The 23,868-nt window shown below is 36.2% G+C and overlaps 3 long non-coding RNA genes across 3 annotated transcripts; all 3 read right to left on the bottom strand.

The window, feature by feature from the left end:
• Positions 1 to 8,679: 8,679 nt before the first annotated feature.
• Positions 8,680 to 9,350, bottom strand: LOC144347588 (uncharacterized). The gene is made up of 3 exons (XR_014926740.1): positions 9,297 to 9,350; positions 8,890 to 8,991; positions 8,680 to 8,716 (listed from the first exon to the last, which is right to left on the bottom strand). It is a non-coding gene; the product is annotated as an uncharacterized LOC144347588 (long non-coding RNA).
• A 2,141-nt stretch (positions 9,351 to 11,491) lies between these two features.
• On the bottom strand, positions 11,492 to 12,057 carry LOC146733622 (uncharacterized). The gene is made up of 3 exons (XR_014926738.1): positions 11,983 to 12,057; positions 11,681 to 11,785; positions 11,492 to 11,566 (listed from the first exon to the last, which is right to left on the bottom strand). It is a non-coding gene; the product is annotated as an uncharacterized LOC146733622 (long non-coding RNA).
• Positions 12,058 to 19,012: 6,955 nt separating this feature from the next.
• Positions 19,013 to 19,578, bottom strand: LOC102808745 (uncharacterized). Its single transcript, XR_014926737.1, has 3 exons — positions 19,504 to 19,578; positions 19,202 to 19,306; positions 19,013 to 19,087 (listed from the first exon to the last, which is right to left on the bottom strand). It is a non-coding gene; the product is annotated as an uncharacterized LOC102808745 (long non-coding RNA).
• Positions 19,579 to 23,868: the final 4,290 nt, after the last annotated feature.

Below are 23,868 nucleotides of genomic sequence, written 5' to 3'. Positions count from 1 at the left end.
ATTCATTTCTCCACTCCTGAAGTTCAACACCGATGTCTTGACAGCTTTGTACATACACACTAATTACAGAGCAAACGGCGTATGCGTCAAGGGATGACCCACACGCATCATAAATACAAGTTTCCATGTACCGGGCTGGGTTAAGGCTGTCGTGACACTGTGCAAACGGCCCTGTAATGTAAAATATATTGTCAATGTATAAGTAAAACGCATACACGATATATGCTACAGCGCTATTTTGAATGTTTAAAAACTATTAATATTTAATATTAGCTATGACTATATTAATAATATATATATAAACATATACTCGCCATTTGCATCTGATATAATATTACACATTTGTATTTCGTCATCTTTGACCTCCAGGCCCTCACATGGATCAACGTCCAACGCTGTTGAGCTACAAGCGTCGCTATTGGCAACCCAAGTGTTACCAAACTCCGCCATTTCCTCTATCTGTGAATGAACTTGGCTATACTTTGCCTGAATTGACAGCTGCATTTTTCAAGATGTGTTAAGGGAATAATTTGAATAGATACTACCACACAATAGTCATGACGTGTTTCCATGGTTTTTAAACCATATTTTTCACTCATTGTTAGATGCAGAGGAATAACGCACATGTATGAATAGACGAGACAAGTGTGAGAGTAGTTATCGCCGGGAATCACTAACAAGCCCATGATGACTTCGCAACTACTGCATCATCCAGTGTGAATTATGAGTTATGATATGTTAGTGATTTAGACATTTCTGTGTACAACTTCACTTACAAACATAGCACACTGTGTACATTCCCATACTTACCGTTTCGCCGTGTGGGCTAATAAATTCATTAGTATCATCGCCATCAAAATTTCCACACAGACCACAGGTTGAATTATAATACTTTCCATGCACGCTTACAAACACCGTAGACACCGTGTCCCAGCTGACCTCCACACCAAAATCAGCCACCAAACGCTGCGAATTGGGACAATAATTAAAATATTCAATAAAGATATTTACGAAATCAGCTAACATGGAAACCATATATCCAGCCAGCCAGCAATGTATTGTTAATTCTTGACAGTCATATCCTGCGATCACTGAATTCAAACATGATATCGAACTCATTGTATTGCGATGTACGAATCGACTGAAGCTCAAAGTTATACTTGAACATCGTACTTACCACGTATCTGCCTGTGTAGATGACGTCCACGCCAATGTCAAGATGCAAGGGCAGATTCACCTTTAAGTCATTTACAAATATTGCACCTCCTTGCATCAGTTTAATCTCCTGGGAAAATGATATTTTATATATTTATATGTAAGCGTATGGATGAACTTTGCTCGAAATATTGTGATAGTATTTAAACAACTGAACAGACTTTATAAATCACCTACCGTGTTATTCAAAGCTATAATGACACCCTTTGTCCATGCCACACTACTTGAAGGATCGTCTTTGTAATTTTCCACAATTATTTCAATAGGGGGACTATCAATGACATCCTGACAGTTTTTCATTAATGTGTACTGACAATCTCCTTGGAAGTCATATACAATGCCGTCAAATGTAGTGTAGTGAGGATCACCATAAGCCACACAGGTACCGTGAGCTAAAAAAACGTGATATAAACGTGATAAGGCACATATTTACTAACTGCTATATTACCCATTTTCAGTAAATTTTGGTGGTTTTGGAAAACAAATCACCAATCAGTCATACTGTAAAACCATTCATTTTCACTGGCATTTAATTTCAATAGTTTTATTTTTTGGACAATTTCAGTGGCTTTTATGTTTTTAATGCGTTTATAGTATCGTAATTATTTGTTTTTAATTATTCGTCATACATTAAATCCTTGTGTAACCATATATGTAACTACTATATATATATATTAGTTGACTCGGTTCTGACATTTGACAGCTGGACAGGTGAATGTCTTTCACGGATTGTGCAGAATGTTGTATCTATTTACCCGGAAGACAGCTCTCTATTCCGTCGCCTTCATATCCCTCCATGCACTGACACGTATTTTCATTGTCTTCGTTGTTACAGTACGCATGCGTATGACATGCCATGGGGGAACATACCAGGGTACCACTGCCACTACATGTGCACGTTTCAGTACATCCATCACGAATAAATGTCGTATCAGGCTGCAGAAACAATAAACAGGCGTTACTTTGACATTCCCCTACAACCTCTGTATACGTTGGCGTTGCATAGTACAAATGAAACAATATGTTCTTACAATGCATATCCTCAATTTTCATACGAGTAACTGAAATATCCACCTCTATTGTTTGAGCAGGTGTAATATCACCGGATATTTGAACTAGGTATTATTTTTTGTCCCGGGATCTAACAAAAACACAGACCCACAGAACGAAACCCTGAGATAAAAACCTACTATTGCAACTGAGCCGGTACTGGCAATTTGTAGGAACGTAGGTGATCATTATCAATATTGACAATGAAAATAAATTCCCGACTCGTGATATTTCGCCTGTTTTCGGCGTTCCGCGGTATGGCGTCTTTGTTTATAATAAAACGCTCTCAGACGATTCTATTTTAAATGTTGTTTTTCTTGCTCATTCATTTCTAGTGGTTTGTGTCATGATTTTCTTTTGTTGGCGCAATTGTACATATGATATTGACGTCCTTCTCGATGGACAACGGAGATAACATTGATATTTTCTCCGCATAGTACTGCTTCTCAAAATACAACACGTTATCTCTGGTATTCGCCGCGAAAAACCTCCAAATATGAACAATATTGTCTCACCTCATACAACACTCCATCATCGTCAATACAGCCACATTCATCGATTAATACACACTCCCGACCCCGTCGAACAAAACCGTCAACGCATTGACATCCTTCTACACATAGGTTGTTACATTGTTCTGTTGGTGTTGGATCGCTGCATGTTGGCTCACACTCATCGACGCACAGTTTATATTCTGCGTTGTCGGTACAATCGAAGGCTGCAAAGTGAATGAATGATGAGTATCAATTAATTTACAACAATACTGGGTAATGTATAGACAAGTAATATAAATATGCAAATAATATTCATTCATAAACAGACCATGAGATTTCACCATATTCAAAGGCTATAAAAATGGTAAGCAGTAAGACTGGTACATTACTGTAAGACTGGCTTACTTGCAGGTACAGAAGTATTCGTAACTACTTACGACAGAATGTCTCAGTTCTCCATGGATACACCTCGATGTTTAACTGCATACACGAATACACAAGGACCTCAATATTTCCACACACTGTGTAATTATCTGGATATGTTGCACAGTAGTCATATTCACATGTTACGTTCAAACTTGCATAATCAATTGCATCCAGACAATTCCTGAACGGTCCTGTTTAAGACACAAAATTAAATCAATTGTATGTTTCATGTATCATACGTGTTAGTATTGCTATAATTTGTAATATGTTTGTACCAATGTTGACTTGCTAATTATACAATATTGCAAGATGCAAAATAAAAGTATTTAACTTACCTAATGGGTCATATAACACACCGCAGACATCAATTATCGTCATCAAGTCAGTAAAAGGAATATCCTTACATGGTTCTATATACTCCGTTGCATTACATGGCTTCTCTCCATACAACCAACTATCTCCAAAGGATTCCGTGCTAAGCTGTGTAAAGCAAAGAAATAGCGATAGCGATATAGCTTTTATAAATCGCAAATCAAGTTTAGAATGTCGAGTATTTAAATGATATAACCTCCAATGTTACTGTGATATTATGAGGCAATTGTATTACAGACAAATTACCTACCTCTGTGCCATTTGTACCGATAAACTCATTTGTATCATCACCATCAAAGTTGCTGCACAAACCACACGTCGAATTGAAATAATCTTTCGACACTCTCACAAAAACGGTTTTTTCAGTGTCCCAGGTTACGCGCACACCAAAATCTGTTATCAGTCGCTACAATATAAAACAACGTGAGAAAAAACCTTACAGCAAAGTAGTCAAGTGTTATGTCATGTATTTGACACATTGAAATACTACGTCACCTTGTCTGACCACGCAGGTTAAGTGGGGGAGTCGTCAACTGTGCATGTGTCAGATGGCCAAAACGTGTCATTGTTTACAATTGTTATCATCGCTTGTGACGCAATTCGCTCGCGTGCGCAGGTGACGACCCTCTCACTTTAAATCGGAGTAAAAACATGCACATAATGTACTGCACAGCTTACCACATATCTGCCAGTGTCTTTGACTTTTACGTTGTGTTCTGTTGTGAGTGGTAATGTCATATTCGTGCCATTCATCACCACGCCCCCGCCTTGTTTCAATAGGAACTCCTGAATATGAATCAATTGGAAACCATTGATGTTTCAGATTATATCCATAGTATGTATTAATCAGTAATGTTCAGAGTGAATAAACAACATTCAGTGATTTATAACACGAATGGGTAGGAAATAAAAAAAGTAAACTCTGATATTAAGTATAATATCAACGCTGGAACAATATACTCACGGTGCCATACACATAGACAGCAACTTCCTTAGTCCATGTAAGTTTCAATCCTTCGTACATGCGATAATTTTCAACAACTATTTCAATTTCTGGATTGTTTAGTACGTCGCGACACGTTTTCATCATTGTGTACCGACAGTCACCTTGGAAACTGTATGTCAGTCCATCAAAAGTGACGTAATGAGGATCACCATATGCTTTACAGGTTGCATCACCTAGAAGAAAAATTTACATAAAGTTAAATATCATATTGTGTCTAAGCCAAACCCTTCCTTTAATTTTGAGACCCTGGTCTTAGACCTTGGTTTTACTAAAACATTTGTTTATGAGCAAATAATATTTCGTCATTATTTGATTAATCTGAGTTTAACAGAAATAAAGGTTGTTTTGCACTTACAAAATAGAGCATGTTTGGTTATACAGCACATAAATGTTACTGTCAATCGAACCGTCGAGCAAGGGTTCTTCCCAATTTTCACTACGGTCCATGGTTTGATTTCACCCGCTAAATTGTGCATATGTATTGTCTTCAATTTATATATTTGACATTACAGTATACATTTTTGCAAATTATCGGCAGCAGACTCTCCGTTTTGTATACCACAGTCAAAATTTACAATTCATTTTATCAAACGTGCTCTACAACTACGGTCAATCAATGTTCCCGGCAAGATACTAATTAGATATTACCCATTTTTTTGTAAATAGTCAACAAGCACAGCTAAATCAGTATCACTCTTATTATGATTATTAAAGACTTCCATGCGATTAAATACTACTTACTCGTTTCGCACTCGTCAATCCCATCACCTTCAAAGCCTTCGTGGCACTGGCATCCATAATTGTCTTGCTCGTTCATAGCACAGAATGCACGTTCATGGCATGTCATTGTATCACACACAAACTCAAGATCTCGGGTACATACACATGCTTCAGTACAATCGTTGTTTATCAACATTGTTCCAATCTACAAATACACACATGATGTTTGTTATAATATTAGCATGACAATATCAACCTATTATTAATTAATATTTCTGTATGTCTTAAACACTGTGCACACAACAATTCAACATTAAAGTTCTTTCACTTTATCTGAATGAAATGACCTGACATTATTACATAATTTCTCTCGCAATGTACTTAAATATAGGTTGATGTTTGTGTATATTGAGTGTTAAAACTTAAAAATAAACCCACCATGTAGTACATCACTTCGTGAAAACACCCACAGTCACCAGCTGGTATGCATTCCCTGCCTTGGCGAACATAACCATCAGAACATTTACAGCCTTCCACACATATAACAGGACATGACTGAGGTACTAACGGGTTATCACAGGTTGGCTCACACTCATTAGCACACAGGCTGTACTCACTGTTTTCAGCACATTCAAACGCTGTTGGTATTCAGAGACAGTTCATGCATGTATTTTCAGTTATTATTAAAAAAAACAATACGTATCTCAATATTAATATATATTGATGTCTGATTTATGAGCTAGATATTACGTGATTGGACATTACTGACGCTTCTGTGAATTATACTAGATATTATAAATAAAACATTGCAATATGATCAATTTAATGTTAAAGCAATATCAGTGATATGGTCTCAGTTTCGTGGGTACCAGGATTGAAGAAAAGGAAAACCGATACATAAATGTGTAACTCACGACAGAATGTCTCAGATCTCCATGGTAACACTTCAATGTTGCTTTGCATACACGTGTAAACAAGAACCTCAATGTTCTCGCAGACAGTACGGTTATCCGGAAACGTTGCACAATAATCATATTCACATGTGTCTTGCAAGAAGGTGAAGTCTGTGTCCGAGCAATTCCTGAACGGACCTATGTATACACCACGAATAAAATGTTGTAAAATATAACGATTTCATAGTTTTTGAATTGTAATTACTAAAGGTTACTATTGTTTATAGATGTTTTTTGGTTCTTCGCGAACTGTGAGTGTCAACAATTACAAGCATTGTAGTTGAATTTTCGTTTCTCTAAATTTGTTGGACAAAATATCATTGAATTAATTATAGACGGATTTATGATATTTAACATTTAAATATTTGTCCACCACACTGCCTTATTTCGCGAAATTAATCTTCCGCGTTCGTTTTTCTTGCTATGGAGAACCTAAATTTACAATATTTGATTTTTAAATTGATTACACTACAATAAAACCAGAAAAACATAAAGGGGCACCTTCCAGTTAAGCCTAATCTCACAACAAATTTACTTTCTGGATTAAAATAACAATGGATAACAAAAGATAGATTAACATTGTAAACAACATAAGCAATAGTGTCCCATGATTCTTTGGTGCAATCCATGGGATTGAGCGGTTCCCCTTTAATAACCCAACGAGATCCAATGTAACTTGTTATTTTCTAAAACTGTTTAAATATTTTTTTACATTAATATGCTAGATATGTTTTGAGAACATTACAGATGTATACACAGTTATGGAGAATACGATTTTATTCAGAAGCATGAATTAAAGATATTTAAGTTTGATCGTATGGTTTGAAGCCAATTTTATCCGCTTAATTTGAACACACGGTAGGAACATTACAACATCTCTTATGCATATTTACCGACCTATTAACCATGTAGTGAAGATGTTTTCAATACCTTGAGAGTCTGTTATGATAGCGCAAGCATCAAAAATCAATGCAGTCTCCTCTTCAGTTCTGTTCATACATGGATCAACAACTTCAGCAGGTATGTTACATGTATCACTGTCGTACAGCCAACTATTGCCGAAATCTGTCCCATCCGTTAGCTAGAGTTATATGGCGAAAAACAGTGCTCTCATCAGTTAACTTACTTCTTCGTATTTATTTAACTTACTCTATCAATAGGTATTTTTGTTATTTTAGGACCCACAATTATACATAAGGTAGCCAGAGTAAGCGTTTATTCCACCTCTGGAGCACACAATTACCTTACAGGCACATTATTAGGAGATGCAAAAACACACATAAGTGTGTTTATATTATCCAGTGAGTATTGATGTATAATGAAGAGTGGCAAATAATGTTTTCGACACAAACATGCAATTGACGATCAACATATATTACATACAAGTGTTCAGTGCATGGTATACCCAGTAACATTTCATCGGCCTACAAAACATGTAATAATATCACAACAATATTACAAAATCGTTAAAATAATCCACGAAACATGCTGACCATCTGAAAATCACACACAATATAACAAAGAAACAGTGAAAATATATAATCGACTAGAAACGTATGACAGTAGTTAAAATACTATGAGTGATTTAATGCTCACACCAACATTAAACATGGAAAAACGAGTATATACAGTTATGTTGCATTAGAATATGTTATGTTGTATTTCAATACATATATGTTATAGTATGTCACAAACATGAGTAAAGATATGTTATTACATGAAAGATAGAGAACAACAACATTCATGCAACAAGAGATATGCAACAATACACGGCATCAAATGAACACCCTCAACGAAACAAATACCACCAACGTGCATTGCTAACTTGCATAGATTGCAAGTGTAATATCCTACATGATCGCGTTCGACCCCTTAATAATTTCCTAAATGCCTCGGTCTTTATAATATACGGGGATTGAATCATTACAACCGACCATGCACCACGGGTACAAGTCTATGGTTATTATATTTTGGGTTGGCATTCTGTTCACACTAGCTGTGGTGTCATTAATCACAAATACTATTTGTTAGTGCGTCGCACACGTCTGGTTTACGTTCTCCTAGAAATATTAATAATAAGAATTAGTTGTATTAACCATTCACGATTTTCGACGAAGGAAAGCATTGTATGTTTAATCCTCTGAGAACAGACAAGCTTAAAAGCATTGTTTTGATATTTAATAGGTGATATATATTAATAGGTGATATGTATCATGGTTTAATTATTTGGGATAGCTGTGTTTGGAACATTTGTGTTTGTTTTTTATAAATAAATATATTTACACAAAGCACAATGCATGCAAGAATAAGTCAAATATACGTACAAGTTTACTATCTGGATCCGTGAAATCGTTGCTATGGTCACCATCAAAATTTCCACAAAGACCACAAGTTAAATTATGATATGAAGCAGGTACATTTACATATGCTGCTTGCACAGTGTCCCATGTGACCCTCACGCCGAAGTCTGTTGACAATTGCTGGAATAAGAAAATTCTGTTAATAATGTGACAGCTATTTCATTGCATTTTACCGTAAAGTAGAATATGTTGAAATAAATACTATTAATCATATGTTCCATGTAGCCCGACTTTGTCTCGTCATAAACGCAGGACTTACACGGCAAACGCTCACACTAAATAAATCCACTCACCACGTATCGGCCAATGTATACAATATTCACTAAGTCACTTTCATAAGGTAGCCACACATTGGAACCGTTGACTGACACATCGCCTTGCATCAATTCAAAAACCTTAAATGTAATTTAAACAATGAGTATTAAAGTAATGTATCAGTGGTAAAATTCCTTTGACTGGTCGAGATATACATGTAAAGATAATATACGTGAACCATGGTTAAATAAAGCATATTGTAAGGCCGTGGTTTCAATATAGACCCAGAATATTAAATATTGACACTAAATGGTTCAAATAATAATTTATGTTAAAATAAATTAAACATTACAGACAATGAATACGTGTGTGTTTGATGTAGTGATGGTGCGGTGTGCCAGGGTTAATTTAGTAAAATTAAAATAAAACCTTATTTGACACATACCGTATTATACACATAGATGATGACCCCTCTTGTCCACGACACACTATCTTGTTGATCTATCTTGTAATTGTCAACAATGATCTCAATTTGGGGGTTATTCAGCATATCATAGCAGGTTTTCATCAAAGTATACTTGCAAATACCTTGGAAATCGTAAGCTTGTCCATCAAAGGTAATATAATGTGGATCACCGTACAATTTACAAACTCCATCAGCTACGACAAACAGACATACATATCAAAAATCTCGTTAATAAATAAACAGGGGTATGCTGCGCGTGCAGACGCGGCAATATGAACTTGGGCGTTATGTTGTCAAACATCAAAACTCCCTGATTATGGATAAAATTCCTACTTTCGAATAAATTACATGAGGTAACATAATTTGATTCTAACATACGTAGAACAAGAACGACAAATGAAATATTAGATATAACACGTAAACTACGTATAAGCAAGCAATCACTCATGACACACCATTCCGACAATTCGCGCTGTCTAGTGACGTAGCGTCCTATGACGTCAACATGATCTATATAGGTGAAAGAAATAACCACAAACAACTCAGTGTATGTGCGTATATTTATCTATCAAATCAAAAATAATCATAATGTTTTTTGACAACCACATATTAATATCGACGCTTGGAACGGTGTATTTATACATCAGTTACGTCACAGAAACACTTATTTGCCGGAGGGCACTTGCTTGGTATACTAAATATTTACTTTAACCTACTTTGTTGGCAATCATGTACTCCATCCCCTTCAAATCCCTGATAACAGCGACATCCATAATCACTATTGAGATCTATATCACAGTATGCATTGACGTCACATTCTAATGTAGTACACTTGGTTTCTCCATCAATTGTACATTCACAAATATGACTGCATCCTCTGCGTACAAATGTACTTTCTCGCTGCAGGTACAAAAATATATTACTTTATAAATACTGATATAATCCATCAATCACCCATCCTTAAATGACAGCAATAGAGTTGCGACACAACACCGAATTTTAATGGAATTGAATATATTGTTTCTTATAAACAAGTATATCTTACTTTATATATTTTCCCAGCATATCTGCATCCACAGTCCCGTGGTAACACACACTTCTCACCATCAAATAACTTGCCATCTTCACATTCACACCCTTCTACCTCATTCTCCATACACTGACTGCTAGCCGTCGGGTTCACACACGTATTTGGGCAGGCACTTGTTAGCATTTTATAAACTGCTCCTTCCGGACAACTAAGGGCTGCGAGTTGAATAATTGAAGTAAATTAAATTGAACAGATTATACATAATGGTTTCCATGCAGCACTGTAAGACGAATAGTTATATAATACTTACGACAGAAGTCTGGTCTTCTCCAGGGCAATAATTCACCTCCATTCTCGACACAGGTTCTAGCATAAGATTCAAGTGCATCACATAAACTCTCGTCTCCGGGGAAAGCACACATATCATAAACACAGTTATCGTTGTAACTCATTGGATCACTGCTGTTATGACACCCCAAAAATGGCCCTGCAAAAACGACAAACGTTAATTTTCGTCTTGTATCTAAACAAGTACTTTAACATATCGACTACATCCCAATAATTTTGGAAAAAAACCTGCATACAAAATGCCAGACAACACAATTTACTGTACAACTAACCTGTTTCATTTAATAATATTTCGCACTGTGCTTCATATCTTTCAATTACTGTAGAGTCCAAACCATCACACGGATGGGTAGTTGTAGGCAAATCAGTACATTCATCGCCATTAGTCTTCCAATGATCAGCAAACACACTAATGTCATCGACCTGCAAAGAAAAGAACAACATCGATTTCAATAACTGCAGTCAGACCTTTACCATCAGATGCAGTCCATGGTTGTTGCTTGTTTTGGTGTGATTTATTTTCTGTGTTCGTTTGCTACACAACTACTGACATGTTAGCGAAGATTTTTAGTATAGTCCAATAGGCACAACATGACATTGGTCTACATTACACGAGATAATTGCCTCGTCATTCAAAGGGAATTATTAGACAATTAAGTTACTGAATATGAAAACGTTGAGTTAAAGTAAATAGGATCAAATATTTGATACTTGCCACGAGCCCTTGATCAGTTGTGAAGTCATTCGTCATATTGCCATCCAGTGTGCCACATAATCCACATGTTCTATTCCAGTATGTATGAGGTACATAAACTACCACACTTTCACTTGTATCCCACAAAACTACTAAACCAAAGTCAGTCAGAAGTTTCTGCAAATAGCAATGTTGCAAAATGAAATAGTGATCCAGAAACACATATAATGAATTCAGAGAGCATTAATATAGTAATACGATCACTTGCTCATGAAATCATTGCATACTTACTACATATCTGCCCGAATTTTTCACTTCCACCTTGAAATCGTTGTATGGTAGATTTACACTAGACCCGTTTACGCGAACATTATTACCCTGGAGTAATTCATATTCCTAACAATATAAAAGACGATACATGTGTTTCATTTTATCAATAATGACGTTAGAGTAGATGGGGGAGTCAATAAATCTACGCCAAGCAAGAGAATAACATTAGAGTATGGACTGGATTACACAATAAATGCTATGAAAAGTAGTGATAAAAAAGGGCATTGTCGAAGTATATGTGCTAGAAGTAAATAGCAACTCACCACATCTTCAACTATGACATAAACTTCTCTGGTATAACTGACGCTGTCACTTGGCTTGATTTTCTGGTTGTTTGCAACAACACTGTAAACAGGTAGAAATTGAATATCTCCGCATGCAGAAGTAGACAACGTATATTCACATTCTCCTTGGAAGTCATATGTCCTACCATCAAATGTGCTATAATGTGGATCACCATATATTACGCACTCTGAATATGCTAAAAATAGTTAAGGATAACAATTGATGAGATATGACGACGTTAATAATAAAAGAGAAAAACTGCGCCATTAAATGCTATAATGACATTATTAATTATTTAAAGAAAGTCAAACAATCCCGTTCAGATATTAAAATGCTTCAAAATAACACCACTCATTTATAACAGCTTAGTTATACGACTACAGTCCCACTTACATTTCCATTTCTGTTCTACATATATTAAGTCCAACGTACTGATTATGAGTGTTGCTCACTTGTTATTATCATATGTAACTACAAAAAACCCATCGAAACTTACATTTCAAACAGCTTTCAATACCATCACCGTCGTAGCCATCAGTACAATGACAACCATAATTGAAATCACTGTCCAACCCACAGTAAGCATTCCCGTGACATTGTATTTGTTCACATTCAATAGTTCCATCTACAGTACACCTACACATACGTTTACAGTCATGTGTCATGAAGGTAGTATCACGCTATGTAGAAACAATGCATTCAAAAAGAGATTAGTATGAAAATCACATAACCATGTACAGGTGGTTCCAATTAATATTGAAATACAACTTCAGCAAACGGGAGTAGCCTATGCAGACTATGTACGTAATATCATTGAAATGCAGTGTGAAACTTGAGAGAATTGATCAAAGTAAATTTTTACCTGAAATACAAGGCCAGCATATCTGCATCCACAGTCCCGTGGTGACACACACTTCTCACCATCAAATAACTTGCCATCTTCACATTCACACCCTTCTACCTCATTCTCCATACACTGACTGCTAGCCGTCGGGTTCACACACGTATTTGGGCAGGCACTTGTTAGCATTTTATAAACTGCTCCTTCCGGACAACTAAGGGCTGCGAGTTGAATAATTGAAGTAAATTAAATTGAACAGATTATACATAATGGTTTCCATGCAGCACTGTAAGACGAATAGTTATATAATACTTACGACAGAAGTCTGGTCTTCTCCAGGGCAATAATTCACCTCCATTCTCGACACAGGTTCTAGCATAAGATTCAAGTGCATCACATAAACTCTCGTCTCCGGGGAAAGCACACATATCATAAACACAGTTATCGTTGTAACTCATTGGATCACTGCTGTTATGACACCCCACAAATGGCCCTGCAAAAACGACAAACGTTAATTTTCGTTTTGAATCTAAACAACTACTTTAACATATCGACTACATTCTAATAATTTTGGAAAAAAAACCTGCATACAAAATGCCAGACAACACAATTTACTGTACAACTAACCTGTTTCATTTAATAATATTTCGCATTGTGCTTCATATCTTTCAATTACTGTAGAGTCCAAACCATCACACGGATAGGTAGTTGTAGGCAAATCAGTACATTCATCGCCATTAGTCTTCCAATGATCAGCAAACACACTAATGTCATCGACCTGCAAAGAAAAGAACAACATCGATTTCAATAACTGCAGTCAGACCTTTACCATCAGATGCAGTCCATGGTTGTTGCTTGTTTTGGTGTGATTTATTTTCTGTGTTCGTTTGCTACACAACTACTGACATGTTAGCGAAGATTTTTAGTATAGTCCAATAGGCACAACATGACATTGGTCTACATTACACGAGATAATTGCCTCGTCATTCAAAGGGGATTGTTAGACAATTAAGTTACTGAATATGAAAACGTTGATTTAAAGTAAATAGGATCAAATATTTGATACTTGCCACGAGCCCTTGATCAGTTGTGAAGTCATTCGTCATATTGCCATCCAGTGTGCCACATAATCCACATGTTCTATTCCAGTAAGTATGAGGTACATAAACCACCACACTTTCACTTGTATCCCACAAAACTACTAAACCAAAGTCAGTCAGAAGTTTCTGCAAATAGCAATGTTGCAAAATGAAATAGTGACCCAGAAACAAATATAATGAATTCAGAGAGCATTAATATAGTAATACGATCACTTGCTCATGAAATCATTGCATACTTACTACATATCTGCCCGAATTTTTCACTTCCACCTTGAAATCTTTGTATGGTAGATTTACACTAGACCCGTTTACGCGAACATTATTACCCTGGAGTAATTCATATTCCTAACAATATAAAAGACGATACATGTGTTTCATTTTATCAATAATGACGTTAGCGTAGATGGGGGAGTCAATAAATCTACGCCAAGCAAGAGAATAACATTAGAGTATGGACTGGATTACGCAATAAATGCTATGAAAAGTAGTGATAAAAAAGGGCATTGTCGAAGTATATGTGCTAGAAGTAAATAGCAACTCACCACATCTTCAACTATGACATACACTTCTCTGGTATAACTGACGCTGTCACTTGGCTTGATTTTCTGGTTGTTTGCAACAACACAGTGACTGTAAACAGGTAGAAATTGAATATCTCCGCATGCAGAAGTGGACAACGTATATTCACATTCTCCTTGGAAGTCATATGTCCTACCATCAAATGTGCTATAATGTGGATCACCATATATTACGCACTCTGAATATGCTAAAAATAGTTAAGGATAACAATTGATGAGATATGACGACGTTAATAATAAAAGAGAAAAACTGCGCCATTAAATGCTATAATGACATTATTAATTACTTAAAGAAAGTCAAACAATCCCGTTCAGATATTAAAATGCTTCAAAATAACACCACTCATTTATAACAGCTTAGTTATACGACTACAGTCCCACTTACATTTCCATTTCTGTTCTACATATATTTAGTCCAAGGTACTGATTATGAGTGTTGCTCACTTGTTATTATCATATGTAACTACACAAAAACCATCGAAACTTACATTTCAAACAGCTTTCAATACCATCACCGTCGTAGCCATCAGTACAATGACAACCATAATTGAAATCACTGTCCAACCCACAGTAAGCATTCCCGTGACATTGTATTCGTTCACATTCAATAGTTCCATCTACAGTACACCTACACATACGTTTACAGTCATGTGTCATGAAGGTAGTATCACGCTATGTAGAAACAATGCATTCAAAAAGAGATTAGTATGAAAATCACATAACTATGTACAGGTGGTTCCAATTAATATTGAAATACAACTTCAGCAAACGGGAGTAGCCTATGCAGACTATGTACGTAATATCATTGAAATGCAGTGTGAAACTTGAGAGAATTGATCAAAGTAAATTTTTACCTGAAATACAAGGCCAGCATATCTGCATCCACAGTCCCGTGGTGACACACACTTCTCACCATCAAATAACTTGCCATCTTCACATTCACACCCTTCTACCTCATTCTCCATACACTGACTGCTAGCCGTCGGGATCACACACGTATTTGGGCAGGCACTTGTTAGCATTTTATAAACTGCTCCTTCCGGACAACTAAGGGCTGCGAGTTGAATAATTGAAGTAAATTAAATTGAACAGATTATACATAATGGTTTCCATGCAGCACTGTAAGACGAATAGTTATATAATACTTACGACAGAAGTCTGGTCTTCTCCAGGGCAATAATTCACCTCCATTCTCGACACAGGTTCTAGCATAAGATTCAAGTGCATCACATAAACTCTCGTCTCCGGGGAAAGCACACATATCATAAACACAGTTATCGTTGTAACTCATTGGATCACTGCTGTTATGACACCCCACAAATGGCCCTGCAAAAACGACAAACGTTAATTTTCGTTTTGAATCTAAACAACTACTTTAACATATCGACTACATTCCAATAATTTTGGAAAAAAAACCTGCATACAAAATGCCAGACAACACAATTTACTGTACAACTAACCTGTTTCATTTAATAATATTTCGCATTGTGCTTCATATCTTTCAATTACTGTAGAGTCCAAACCATCACACGGATAGGTAGTTGTAGGCAAATCAGTACATTCATCGCCATTAGTCTTCCAATGATCAGCAAACACACTAATGTCATCGACCTGCAAAGAAAAGAACAACATCGATTTCAATAACTGCAGTCAGACCTTTACCATCAGATGCAGTCCATGGTTGTTGCTTGTTTTGGTGTGATTTATTTTCTGTGTTCGTTTGCTACACAACTACTGACATGTTAGCGAAGATTGTTAGTATAGTCCAATAGGCACAACATGACATTGGTCTACATTACACGAGATAATTGCCTCGTCATTCAAAGGGGATTGTTAGACAATTAAGTTACTGAATATGAAAACGTTGATTTAAAGTAAATAGGATCAAATATTTGATACTTGCCACGAGCCCTTGATCAGTTGTGAAGTCATTCGTCATATTGCCATCCAGTGTGCCACATAATCCACATGTTCTATTCCAGTATGTATGAGGTACATAAACCACCACACTTTCACTTGTATCCCACAAAACTACTAAACCAAAGTCAGTCAGAAGTTTCTGCAAATAGCAATGTTGCAAAATGAAATAGTGACCCAGAAACAAATATAATGAATTCAGAGAGCATTAATATAGTAATACGATCACTTGCTCATGAAATCATTGCATACTTACTACATATCTGCCCGAATTTTTCACTTCCACCTTGAAATCTTTGTATGGTAGATTTACACTAGACCCGTTTACGCGAACATTATTACCCTGGAGTAATTCATATTCCTAACAATATAAAAGACGATACATGTGTTTCATTTTATCAATAATGACGTTAGAGTAGATGGGGGAGTCAATAAATCTACGCCAAGCAAGAGAATAACATTAGAGTATGGACTGGATTACGCAATAAATGCTATGAAAAGTAGTGATAAAAAAGGACATTGTCGAAGTATATGTGCTAGAAGTAAATAGCAACTCACCACATCTTCAACTATGACATAAACTTCTCTGGTATAACTGACGCTGTCACTTGGCTTGATTTTCTGGTTGTTTGCAACAACACTGTAAACAGGTAGAAATTGAATATCTCCGCATGCAGAAGTGGACAACGTATATTCACATTCTCCTTGGAAGTCATATGTCCTACCATCAAATGTGCTATAATGTGGATCACCATATATTACGCACTCTGAATATGCTAAAAATAGTTAAGGATAACAATTGATGAGATATGACGACGTTAATAATAAAAGAGAAAAACTGCGCCATTAAATGCTATAATGACATTATTAATTACTTAAAGAAAGTCAAACAATCCCGTTCAGATATTAAAATGCTTCAAAATAACACCACTCATTTATAACAGCTTAGTTATATGACTACAGTCCCACTTACATTTCCATTTCTGTTCTACATATATTTAGTCCAAGGTACTGATTATGAGTGTTGCTCACTTGTTATTATCATATGTAACTACACAAAAACCATCGAAACTTACATTTCAAACAGCTTTCAATACCATCACCGTCGTAGCCATCAGTACAATGACAACCATAATTGAAATCACTGTCCAACCCACAGTAAGCATTCCCGTGACATTGTATTCGTTCACATTCAATAGTTCCATCTACAGTACACCTACACATACGTTTACAGTCATGTGTCATGAAGGTAGTATCACGCTATGTAGAAACAATGCATTCAAAAAGAGATTAGTATGAAAATCACATAACTATGTACAGGTGGTTCCAATTAATATTGAAATACAACTTCAGCAAACGGGAGTAGCCTATGCAGACTATGTACGTAATATCATTGAAATGCAGTGTGAAACTTGAGAGAATTGATCAAAGTAAATTTTTACCTGAAATACAAGGCCAGCATATCTGCATCCACAGTCCCGTGGTGACACACACTTCTCACCATCAAATAACTTGCCATCTTCACATTCACACCCTTCTACCTCATTCTCCATACACTGACTGCTAGCCGTCGGGTTCACACACGTATTTGGGCAGGCACTTGTTAGCATTTTATAAACTGCTCCTTCCGGACAACTAAGGGCTGCGAGTTGAATAATTGAAGTAAATTAAATTGAACAGATTATACATAATGGTTTCCATGCAGCACTGTAAGACGAATAGTTATATAATACTTACGACAGAAGTCTGGTCTTCTCCAGGGCAATAATTCACCTCCATTCTCGACACAGGTTCTAGCATAAGATTCAAGTGCATCACATAAACTCTCGTCTCCGGGGAAAGCACACATATCATAAACACAGTTATCGTTGTAACTCATTGGATCACTGCTGTTATGACACCCCAAAAATGGCCCTGCAAAAACGACAAACGTTAATTTTCGTCTTGTATCTAAACAAGTACTTTAACATATCGACTACATCCCAATAATTTTGGAAAAAAAACCTGCATACAAAATGCCAGACAACACAATTTACTGTACAACTAACCTGTTTCATTTAATAATATTTTGCATTGTGCTTCATATCTTTCAATTACTGTAGAGTCCAAACCATCACACGGATGGGTAGTTGTAGGCAAATCAGTACATTCATCGCCATTAGTCTTCCAATGATCAGCAAACACACTAATGTCATCGACCTGCAAAGAAAAGAACAACATCGATTTCAATAACTGCAGTCAGACCTTTACCATCAGATGCAGTCCATGGTTGTTGCTTGTTTTGGTGTGATTTATTTTCTGTGTTCGTTTGCTACACAACTACTGACATGTTAGCGAAGATTTTTAGTATAGTCCAATAGGCACAACATGACATTGGTCTACATTACATGAGATAATTGCCTCGTCATTCAAAGGGAATTATTAGACAATTAAGTTACTGAATATGAAAACGTTGAGTTAAAGTAAATAGGATCAAATATTTAATACTTGCCACGAGCCCTTGATCAGTTGTGAAGTCATTCGTCATATTGCCATCCAGTGTGCCACATAATCCACATGTTCTATTCCAGTATGTATGAGGTACATAAACTACCACACTTTCACTTGTATCCCACAAAACTACTAAACCAAAGTCAGTCAGAAGTTTCTGCAAATAGCAATGTTGCAAAATGAAATAGTGACCCAGAAACAAATATAATGAACTCAGAGAGCATTAATATAGTAATACGATCACTTGCTCATGAAATCATTGCATACTTACTACATATCTGCCCGAATTTTTCACTTCCACCTTGAAATCGTTGTATGGTAGATTTACACTAGACCCGTTTACGCGAACATTATTACCCTGGAGTAATTCATATTCCTAACAATAAAAAAGACGATACATGTGTTTCATTTTATCAATAATGACGTTAGAGTAGATGGGGGAGTAAATAAATCTACGCCAAGCAAGAGAATAACATTAGAGTATGGACTGGATTACACAATAAATGCTATGAAAAGTAGTGATAAAAAAGGGCATTGTCGAAGTATGTGTGCTAGAAGTAAATAGCAACTCACCACATCTTCAACTATGACATAAACTTCTCTGGTATAACTGACGCTGTCACTTGGCTTGATTTTCTGGTTGTTTGCAACAACACTGTAAACAGGTAGAAATTGAATATCTCCGCATGCAGAAGTAGACAACGTATATTCACATTCTCCTTGGAAGTCATATGTCCTACCATCAAATGTGCTATAATGTGGATCACCATATATTACGCACTCTGAATATGCTAAAAATAGTTAAGGATAACAATTGATGAGATATGACGACGTTAATAATAAAAGAGAAAAACTGCGCCATTAAATGCTATAATGACATTATTAATTACTTAAAGAAAGTCAAACAATCCCGTTCAGATATTAAAATGCTTCAAAATAACACCACTCATTTATAACAGCTTAGTTATACGATTACAGTCCCACTTACATTTCCATTTCTGTTCTACATATATTAAGTCCAAGGTACTGATTATGAGTGTTGCTCACTTGTTATTATCATATGTAACTACAAAAAACCCATCGAAACTTACATTTCAAACATTTTTCAATACCATCACCGTCGTAGCCATCAGTACAATGACAACCATAATTGAAATCACTGTCCAACCCACAGTAAGCATTCCCGTGACATTGTATTCGTTCACATTCAATAGTTCCATCTACAGTACACCTACACATACGTTTACAGTCATGTGTCATGAAGGTAGTATCACGCTATGTAGAAACAATGCATTCAAAAAGAGATTAGTATGAAAATCACATAACCATGTACAGGTGGTTCCAATTAATATTGAAATACAACTTCAGCAAACGGGAGTAGCCTATGCAGACTATGTACGTAATATCATTGAAATGCAGTGTGAAACTTGAGAGAATTGATCAAAGTAAATTTTTACCTGAAATACAAGGCCAGCATATCTGCATCCACAGTCCCGTGGTGACACACACTTCTCACCATCAAATAACTTGCCATCTTCACATTCACACCCTTCTACCTCATTCTCCATACACTGACTGCTAGCCGTCGGGTTCACACACGTATTTGGGCAGGCACTTGTTAGCATTTTATAAACTGCTCCTTCCGGACAACTAAGGGCTGCGAGTTGAATAATTGAAGTAAATTAAATTGAACAGATTATACATAATGGTTTCCATGCAGCACTGTAAGACGAATAGTTATATAATACTTACGACAGAAGTCTGGTCTTCTCCAGGGCAATAATTCACCTCCATTCTCGACACAGGTTCTAGCATAAGATTCAAGTGCATCACATAAACTCTCGTCTCCGGGGAAAGCACACATATCATAAACACAGTTATCGTTGTAACTCATTGGATCACTGCTGTTATGACACCCCACAAATGGCCCTGCAAAAACGACAAACGTTAATTTTCGTTTTGAATCTAAACAAGTACTTTAACATATCGACTACATTCCAATAATTTTGGAAAAAAAACCTGCATACAAAATGCCAGACAACACAATTTACTGTACAACTAACCTGTTTCATTTAATAATATTTCGCATTGTGCTTCATATCTTTCAATTACTGTAGAGTCCAAACCATCACACGGATAGGTAGTTGTAGGCAAATCAGTACATTCATCGCCATTAGTCTTCCAATGATCAGCAAACACACTAATGTCATCGACCTGCAAAGAAAAGAACAACATCGATTTCAATAACTGCAGTCAGACCTTTACCATCAGATGCAGTCCATGGTTGTTGCTTGTTTTGGTGTGATTTATTTTCTGTGTTCGTTTGCTACGCAACTACTGACATGTTAGCGAAGATTTTTAGTATAGTCCAATAGGCACAACATGACATTGGTCTACATTACACGAGATAATTGCCTCGTCATTCAAAGGGGATTGTTAGACAATTAAGTTACTGAATATGAAAACGTTGATTTAAAGTAAATAGGATCAAATATTTGATACTTGCCACGAGCCCTTGATCAGTTGTGAAGTCATTCGTCATATTGCCATCCAGTGTGCCACATAATCCACATGTTCTATTCCAGTATGTATGAGGTACATAAACCACCACACTTTCACTTGTATCCCACAAAACTACTAAACCAAAGTCAGTCAGAAGTTTCTGCAAATAGCAATGTTGCAAAATGAAATAGTGACCCAGAAACAAATATAATGAATTCAGAGAGCATTAATATAGTAATACGATCACTTGTTCATGAAATCATTGCATACTTACTACATATCTGCCCGAATTTTTCACTTCCACCTTGAAATCGTTGTATGGTAGATTTACACTAGACCCGTTTACGCGAACATTATTACCCTGGAGTAATTCATATTTCTAACAATATAAAAGACGATACATGTGTTTCATTTTATCAATAATGACGTTAGAGTAGATGGGGGAGTCAATAAATCTACGCCAAGCAAGAGAATAACATTAGAGTATGGACTGGATTACGCAATAAATGCTATGAAAAGTAGTGATAAAAAGGGCATTGTCGAAGTATATGTGCTAGAAGTAAATAGCAACTCACCACATCTTCAACTATGACATAAACTTCTCTGGTATAACTGACGCTGTCACTTGGCTTGATTTTCTGGTTGTTTGCAACAACACTGTAAACAGGTAGAAATTGAATATCTCCGCATGCAGAAGTGGACAACGTATATTCACATTCTCCTTGGAAGTCATATGTCCTACCATCAAATGTGCTATAATGTGGATCACCATATATTACGCACTCTGAATATGCTAAAAATAGTTAAGGATAACAATTGATGAGATATGACGACGTTAATAATAAAAGAGAAAAACTGCGCCATTAAATGCTATAATGACATTATTAATTACTTAAAGAAAGTCAAACAATCCCGTTCAGATATTAAAATGCTTCAAAATAACACCATTCATTTATAACAGCTTAGTTATACGACTACAGTCCCACTTACATTTCCATTTCTGTTCTACATATATTTAGTCCAAGGTACTGATTATGAGTGTTGCTCACTTGTTATTATCATATGTAACTACACAAAAACCATCGAAACTTACATTTCAAACAGCTTTCAATACCATCACCGTCGTAGCCATCAGTACAATGACAACCATAATTGAAATCACTGTCCAACCCACAGTAAGCATTCCCGTGACATTGTATTCGTTCACATTCAATAGTTCCATCTACAGTACACCTACACATACGTTTACAGTCATGTGTCATGAAGGTAGTATCACGCTATGTAGAAACAATGCATTCAAAAAGAGATTAGTATGAAAATCACATAACCATGTACAGGTGGTTCCAATTAATATTGAAATACAACTTCAGCAAACGGGAGTAGCCTATGCAGACTATGTAAGTAATATCATTGAAATGCAGTGTGAAACTTGAGAGAATTGATCAAAGTAAATTTTTACCTGAAATACAAGGCCAGCATATCTGCATCCACAGTCCCGTGGTGACACACACTTCTCACCATCAAATAACTTGCCATCTTCACATTCACACCCTTCTACCTCATTCTCCATACACTGACTGCTAGCCGTCGGGTTCACACACGTATTTGGGCAGGCACTTGTTAGCATTTTATAAACTGCTCCTTCCGGACAACTAAGGGCTGCGAGTTGAATAATTGAAGTAAATTAAATTGAACAGATTATACATAATGGTTTCCATGCAGCACTGTAAGACGAATAGTTATATAATACTTACGACAGAAGTCTGGTCTTCTCCAGGGCAATAATTCACCTCCATTCTCGACACAGGTTCTAGCATAAGATTCAAGTGCATCACATAAACTCTCGTCTCCGGGGAAAGCACACATATCATAAACACAGTTATCGTTGTAACTCATTGGATCACTGCTGTTATGACACCCCAAAAATGGCCCTGCAAAAACGACAAACGTTAATTTTCGTCTTGTATCTAAACAAGTACTTTAACATATCGACTACATCCCAATAATTTTGGAAAAAAAAACCTGCATACAAAATGCCAGACAACACAATTTACTGTACAACTAACCTGTTTCATTTAATAATATTTTGCATTGTGCTTCATATCTTTCAATTACTGTAGAGTCCAAACCATCACACGGATGGGTAGTTGTAGGCAAATCAGTACATTCATCGCCATTAGTCTTCCAATGATCAGCAAACACACTAATGTCATCGACCTGCAAAGAAAAGAACAACATCGATTTCAATAACTGCAGTCAGACCTTTACCATCAGATGCAGTCCATGGTTGTTGCTTGTTTTGGTGTGATTTATTTTCTGTGTTCGTTTGCTACACAACTACTGACATGTTAGCGAAGATTTTTAGTATAGTCCAATAGGCACAACATGACATTGGTCTACATTACATGAGATAATTGCCTCGTCATTCAAAGGGAA

Source organism: Saccoglossus kowalevskii, chromosome 16 (assembly GCF_978046115.1).
Source record: "Saccoglossus kowalevskii chromosome 16, keSacKowa6.1, whole genome shotgun sequence".
Classification (NCBI taxonomy): domain Eukaryota; kingdom Metazoa; phylum Hemichordata; class Enteropneusta; family Harrimaniidae; genus Saccoglossus; species Saccoglossus kowalevskii.
The sequence above is the reverse complement of the archived record's forward strand: the minus strand, read 5'-3'. Positions and strand labels throughout refer to the sequence as shown.